Below are 7,203 nucleotides of genomic sequence, written 5' to 3'. Positions count from 1 at the left end.
ACCTGAGCACGGATATATTTCAATGATTTTTTTTATTAGTTTGTCAGTTAATTCTAACTTAAAGGTTTACATAAGTAATGCAACATTCGTTCATTTGAAAATTTTATTTAGAGATTTATAAGTTATATAATTGACATTGAGTGATTGGCATCTTTTCTGCAAAAACTTGAAGCCAGTACAGAGAATATGTCTTTGAAATTTTGTAGATGTAAACTTTTTTCAATCCATGATTATACTCCAAAATATCTTAGTGAATGAAAGCTATGATGGGCAAAATGGAAACTAGATCTGAGATTGTATCCCCTAGATCTCTAATGTGACAATCTTCTTTTCGACCTCAACCACTATGCACGAATTTTCCAAACTTATGAATAGAGGCCGGGCACTTGAACATAAGTTGTTTACACCTGTGAGAAACCTGCAACCTGCTCATGATCTATATAAAAATCTACACATGCAGCCTGCTCCTATACCATGGATGAATTCACATACAGTACGCGAAGGAGTTCACAGAATAAGGTATCGTAGCTTATGGCTTTCACATGATTTTGGTTAATGAATTCTGTTTTGGCATTAGCAGTCAAGTTGTAATTTATTTGATGTTAGTCTTGGTTTATATAGATTTACGGGTTTTATGATTTTTCTGTCGGTTAATCATTTGTTAATACAAACAGGTCAACCCAACCAACACTGTTGAATTATGTAAATAATAGGTATCAATAGGGGTGTGATGCCAGTAGATATTACTTAAAATTAATCGTTAAATTACCATAATTGTATTTTCTTTATTGAAAGTGTCGTTTTTTACTTTTTTCTAGGTTTTGACTGGAGATGAGTGGTATCCTTTGTTCTTTCATATATCATGAAGTTGATTTAATTCAATAGCATATTTTATACTGTGATTTATTATTTAACTAATGAGTAGATTACATGTCTAATTTTCTATTAATTTTTTTAATTATCATGGACATTCGCTGGACATTCGCCTATTTTTCCCTTAAACAATTTACAGAGAAATTGAAGTGTGGCGCATTGAGTATTTTAAGCCAGTGCCCGTTACACAGGCTTCTTATAGCAAGTTTTTTACATGGGACTCCTATTTTATATTGAAGGTCTATTCTCTAATCTAAATTATCTTGCATATTTCATCGTTATTAGAATAACTGTACTTGATCCATATTAATTTGTAAATTTTTGTTGAGGTGTTTTGAGATTCACTGAATGTTATTATTTCAGGAGAGCAAAATTTTGAAGTTCTTATGGTTTATATTAAACCCGCTAGCATGGGTCATGGAAGCTGCAGCAATTATGGCTGCACTTGCAAATGGAAGAGTGACTAATCTCAAGTTCTCAACTGTATTCAAATATGCAACAGTGTTGACAACTATAAGTTCTTTATACATGTTGTAATATGTTGATCTTTCTTTTAGATTAATTGATGTAACTGAGTTATTGTGCAGGGTAAAGCACCTAATTGGTTCATTTAGAACAAGTGGGATAGGTGTGGCACTGTCTGGTCCAGATAGCGGATGGCGGCTGGCCTCCTAACTGTTGCGTCACCTGTTCAGGTTTCCTTTTCCCTACCCACTCAATGAGATTAAAAACTAGAGGCGACACTTTTGACCCGTTCTCCTAGAAATGGGTAAAGGGCATTCCTTAAGTGCCACCAGACCTGTACTGAACCGCAACCAGAAATTTAGGAATGATGGAACCGAGAACCAGAGCCATCTAAAGTTGTTTGGTATTTTGGTTCCACCGTTCCGGTTTAAAACTGGTTTGGTCCCAAACCGGATAATAACTTGAATACAAATTGGTTTAAAGTGTTTTATATTTTGAAAATCGTAAATATAAAAGGTCATGTTTCAAGTTTGAAATACAAAGAGATATTATAATTCATAATGTTAGTGCATATGTCTGTTGATTTCGTCTAGTATCGAGTCAAGTAATAGAATAGATAGACCAGAAAGCATGAAATGCCAGAAAGCATGAAATGCTAGAAAGCATGAAATGCCAGAAAGCATGAAATTCCAGAAAGCATGAAATGCCAAAAAGCATGAAAGTTCGTGGAGTCTAGGTCTTCATTTGTAACATTCTGATTCCGGTAGCGAAGCTCTGCCGAAGTGTCACCAGCTCGTGTAACCTTGTCAAATCAATACAAACGGCATTTAATCTACTTCTAAGTATAAAGCAAGCTGCAATGAAGATCAAGTCAATGAATTCCGCCTCTGATTTTGGTCTAGAACTCTTCTGATCGACTCATTTGATCGATTCCCCGATCCTACAAGTGGTATCAGAGCTCAGGAGGAAGAGTTCTTACCATTTCAGCTTGATTTCTTCAAAAACAACTTCTTTCTACTCATTTTCTACACTTTTGCTTCAAAATTTCAATGAATTTAAGGTTAAAATGATCTGATTTTGACATATAACACGTAAAACTAAGTTTTAATCAATCCGTGAACAAATCAGAACCAAATTCAAGCTAAAACCTGATCAAATTTGACAAAATGCTGAACTACTGGACTTAGAACATACAGATCGTTCGAAATCACATCAGTTCGTTTGAGATTTACATCAGATCGTGTGAAACATGACCAGGTCGTTTGAAATTTGAACCAGGTCGCACGAAAATTGAACCAAGTCGCTTGAAATCAGTTCAGATCGTGTGCGTGTATAACCAGGTCATTTGAAAGTTTAGTCAGGTCGTACGAAGTGGTCCAGACCGCACGAGGTGGTCCAGACCGCACGAGGTGGTCCAGACCGCACGAGGTGGTCCAGACCGCACGAAGTTAGTTCAAGTTGCTTGTCATTGTGAACCAGGTCGTTTGGAAGTGGTTCAGGTCGCTTGAAAGTATCCAGGTCGTTTGGAAACTGATCAGGTCGTTTGAACCAGCTTGCACGGGTTGATCCAGCTCGCACGGTTTGACATAGTGTTATTTCAGGTCGCACCAAATTCAGATTGTGCCAACTTTCAGGACGTTTTGTCACACCCCCAAAATCCACCCGCGGATAACACCCGCTTCGGGGGCGTGACTGACCAGGATCCAGCCACCAATTATACTAAGCATTGGTTAATATTAAAGTAATACTTGCTAACCATAAAAATTAGCAAATATCAAGTTCAGAGTTAAAGGTTTTAAAGTTTAAACAGTAACAAGTAGCGGAAGCATAATTAAATAGTTTTTAAACAGTGTTCATAAGGTAAGCGTAATAAATGCCCAACACACGGGCAGACGACCACTACACATCCCAAGTAGCTGCTCCAGTCACTGGCCACCTGCAAAGCATGCAGTAAAGGGGTCAACAATAATGCTGAGTGAGTTCACTAGCTGTCCAGTTTTAATTACCAAAAACTTGTTTCACCAGTTAATTTATCCGTTTATACATGCCATGGGGAGCTACCCCAAAAGTTAGCGACTAAACTGTTTTTCCAATACCGAACACTAGGTAACCGAATGCGTTTCCGCAGGATGCCCCGATGTCAATGTTCTATCATCATTGACGGATGCCTGAGTACATTAGTTCACGACCGATCCCATACCTTGGCACGGTGTGAGGCTGGTAAGACCTAAATAGCGCTATCAACTAATAACCCGTTCGCCTGGCACCGGCGACTAATCGGTATTATGTAGTAGGGACTTGAGTGATAGAGTTGCGTTTAGTGCCGTTAGTTGCATTCCGTATAAACAGTAATTAACTAAAAAGGTTTCCCAATACAAGGGAAGATAAAGTAAGTTGTTTCCCAATAACTAGGGAAGGAGTGTAGACGGTATCCCCTTTACAAGGGGATAGGGTTGTTTTAGTCTCGTGTCCCAAACCACCGGGACGCATGCTTTTAAGTTGTGAACTCACCTTGGGTTGCTCGGTATGATACGTTACTTGGTTAAGTATGTCGGTCACCACGTCCTAGCATGGTTACCAAGTATGGGTCAAGTTGGGTACAAGTAAACACGTATAAAACACACTTAGCATACATGCAAACATCTACAGTAACAAGTATACGTGCAGCCCAGTCATCAGAAAGTCCAACATACAACCAGTTAGCAGATCAGTAAACAGCCCAAACAATAGACAGCCCAACAGTTAAGGCCCAAAACAGCAAAACAGTCAAAACCCAAAAACATAAAACGGCCCAGTCGAAACTAAGGTGGTTGCGACTCGCAACCGAGGTTGCGACTCGCAACTGCGGTCTCGGTCCGTCACGCTTTGGTTGCGACTCGTAACCGGAGATTGCGACTTAGCAGGTTTGGTTGCGACTCGCAACCAGGTTTGATGCGTGCTGATTGCGACTCGCAACTGGGAGGTTTCGACTGGTCACGCGTGGTTTCGAGTAGCAACCAAAGGTTGCGACTCGCAACTGTGATAACGTGCATGGCAAACTTCTAGAACCTGCAGTGTACTATCCAATGATATTGCAATTTCATGTAACAGATTGTACCATGCCACTAAAACATGTTTTCTTGTCTAACCTTTGTCTAAAATGGATCAAACAAGGCATTTTCAAATATTCATGAGACATTCATCTTGTTCATCATTATTCAAGCAACATTCAACAACACTCATCATCATTAACCCAAATACTATGCATAAAACCCACTAACCAAAATCTTATATTTCTCGGACAACATCAAAACACACAAACAAGTTATCAAAACAACATTTTATCATGAAAATCCTAAGAATCAACTCTAAACCAAACCGATTCATATGGTGTCACACATATGCAAACCGATTTTCATGAGCATCATACACCAATGGTTTGCGTCATTTTTAGCCACAAAAATGTCATGAACACATTAGCAACTTATCCGAAACTAGAAACATGTTAGCCGATTATTCATTTTACACACAAAACCACATCACCAAGTATACAACTACACTAGCTAAATTATGTCCTTCATGCTATCATCTAACAATCAACAAATATTTTAAAGACACTAACCGGTTGGTGAGGTTCAAGGGTGAGTATGAAACTTCTAACGGGTGTGTGTGTTGATCCGAGAGCTCCTAGTGGTCACCGATTTGATCCGAGAAGAAGGAGATGAGAAGAGGTGATCTTGGTTGCTTAGGGTTTTAGGGTTTTAGTGAGAGAGATGAGAGGAGGGTGTTAGAGTGTAGTGAGTGTTGTAAAAATGGATAAGGGAGGGGTGGGTTGGTTTATATAAGGTTCCGAATGGGCTTAGGGGGTTTCCGGGTTGGGTTCAATTCCTACAAGGCCAAGGCCTAGCCGGCCCATTACTAATGTTCACTCGAGACCGTGGTCTCGAGTCGGGTTGCTTGTGGTTTCGGCTCATATGTATTACACGCACACATATATACATACATATCTAAATACACCAACACGTAGATACACATAACATGTAACACGAAAGTTCACGGGTTTTCATTTAATAAATATACACACGTAAGTTACATCGAAGGATTGTTCGGGAAAGTCCGAAGTGTCACATTATCCCCAAGTTTTAGGAACTTTCGTCCCGAAAGTTAAGGCAGCCACTGTCAAGCTAGTGTAAGTGAAAGCGTTTCAACGGGGTGTCACATCATCCCCCCGTTAGTTTGGAATTTCGTCCCGAAATTCGTTCGTAGCTTCAGTGCTGGGGTTTTCGCTAGGGAACAACTGGGGATACTTGTGCTTCATCTGGTCTTCCCGCTCCCAGGTATACTCTGGGCCACGCCGCGAGTTCCAACGAACTCGTACAAGAGGTATCTGGCTACGTTTGAGGGTTTTGATCACTCGATCCGTGATCTCGATTGGTTCCTCAGTAAAGTGTAGCTGTTCGTCAATCGTCAGTTCCTTAAAAGGAATCACAAGTGTTTCATCCGACAAACACTTCTTCAGGTTAGATACGTGGAAAACGTTATGTACCGCACTCAGTTCTTCAGGCAGGTTCAATCTATAAGCAACCTTACCGATCTTCTCGGTAATTTCGAATGGTCCGATATATCGCGGATTAAGCTTGCCCCGTTTACCAAAGCGAACCACACCCTTCCAGGGTGAGACTTTAAGTAGAACCCGGTCACCGACCTGGAATTCCAATGGTTTCCTACGCTTATCAGCGTAGCTCTTCTGACGGTCACGAGCTGCCGCCATGCGTTGTCTGATCTGGGCAATCTTTTCCGTTGTATCTACCACCATCTCTGGGCCCGTGATTTGACTATCACCGATTTCCGCCCAGCAGAGAGGTGACCGGCATTTACGACCGTACAATGCCTCAAAAGGTGCTGCCTGAATACTGGTGTGGTAGCTGTTGTTGTATGAGAACTCTACTAACGGTAGATGCTTCTCCCAGTTCTTGCCAAAGTCGATCACACACGCTCTAAGCATGCCTTCTAGAGTTTGGATGGTGCGTTCGGACTGTCCATCCGTTTGCGGGTGATAAGCAGTGCTCATATCCAAACGTGAGCCAAAGCATTTGTGCATAGCTTGCCACAGTTCCGAGGTAAATCGAGCGTCTCGGTCTGAAATAATCGAGGTTGGCACTCCGTGCCTCGAAACTACTTCCTTTAAGTAAATCTCCGCCAGGGTAGAAAACTTGTCTGTTTCCTTAATAGCCAGAAAGTGCGCGGACTTGGTCAATCGATCTACGATTACCCAAATCGTATCATTTCCGCGTTGAGATCTAGGTAACCCTGTAACAAAATCCATGGAAATTTGCTCCCATTTCCATTTCGGGATTTCTGGTTGTTGGAGTAGACCTGCTGGCTTCTGGTATTCTGTCTTGACTCTCGCGCAAGTCAAACATTTGCTGACGTATGTTGCTATGTGGGCCTTCATACCAGGCCACCAGTAGGTAGTCTTTAAATCATGGTACATCTTGTCCGAACCAGGATGTACTGAGTAGCGGGACTTGTGGGCTTCGTCCATCACGAGTTCGCGTAAATCTCCAAGGAGTGGAACCCAGATGCGTCCTGTCACATAGTAAGCACCATCTTCTTTCTGTTCCATTTGCTGTCTCGATCCACGCAGAGACTCAGCCCTAATGTTATCCGGCTTCAATGCTTCAACCTGAGCATTTCGAATCTGGGTAGGGAGGTTAGACTGGATGGTAAGTTGCAGTGCTCGCACGCGCTTTGGTACGGTGTCCTTTCGACTGAGGGCGTCTGCCACGACATTGGCCTTGCCCGGACGATACTTGATGGCGCATTCGTAGTCATTCAAGAGTTCGACCCATCGACGCTGTCGCATGTTCAATTCCTTTTGCCTAA

At 41.5% G+C, this 7,203-nt stretch overlaps 1 long non-coding RNA gene across 1 annotated transcript; it reads left to right on the top strand.

Moving 5' to 3' along the window:
• Window positions 1-643: 643 nt before the first annotated feature.
• On the top strand, window positions 644-1,836 carry LOC118487969. The gene is made up of 4 exons (XR_004883036.1): window positions 644-838; window positions 1,013-1,112; window positions 1,237-1,376; window positions 1,461-1,836. It is a non-coding gene; the product is annotated as an uncharacterized LOC118487969 (long non-coding RNA).
• Window positions 1,837-7,203: the final 5,367 nt, after the last annotated feature.

Source organism: Helianthus annuus, chromosome 16 (assembly GCF_002127325.2).
Source record: "Helianthus annuus cultivar XRQ/B chromosome 16, HanXRQr2.0-SUNRISE, whole genome shotgun sequence".
NCBI classification, from domain to species: domain Eukaryota; kingdom Viridiplantae; phylum Streptophyta; class Magnoliopsida; order Asterales; family Asteraceae; genus Helianthus; species Helianthus annuus.
Note: the sequence above shows the minus strand (reverse complement) of the source record. Positions and strands in the feature narration are given on the sequence as shown.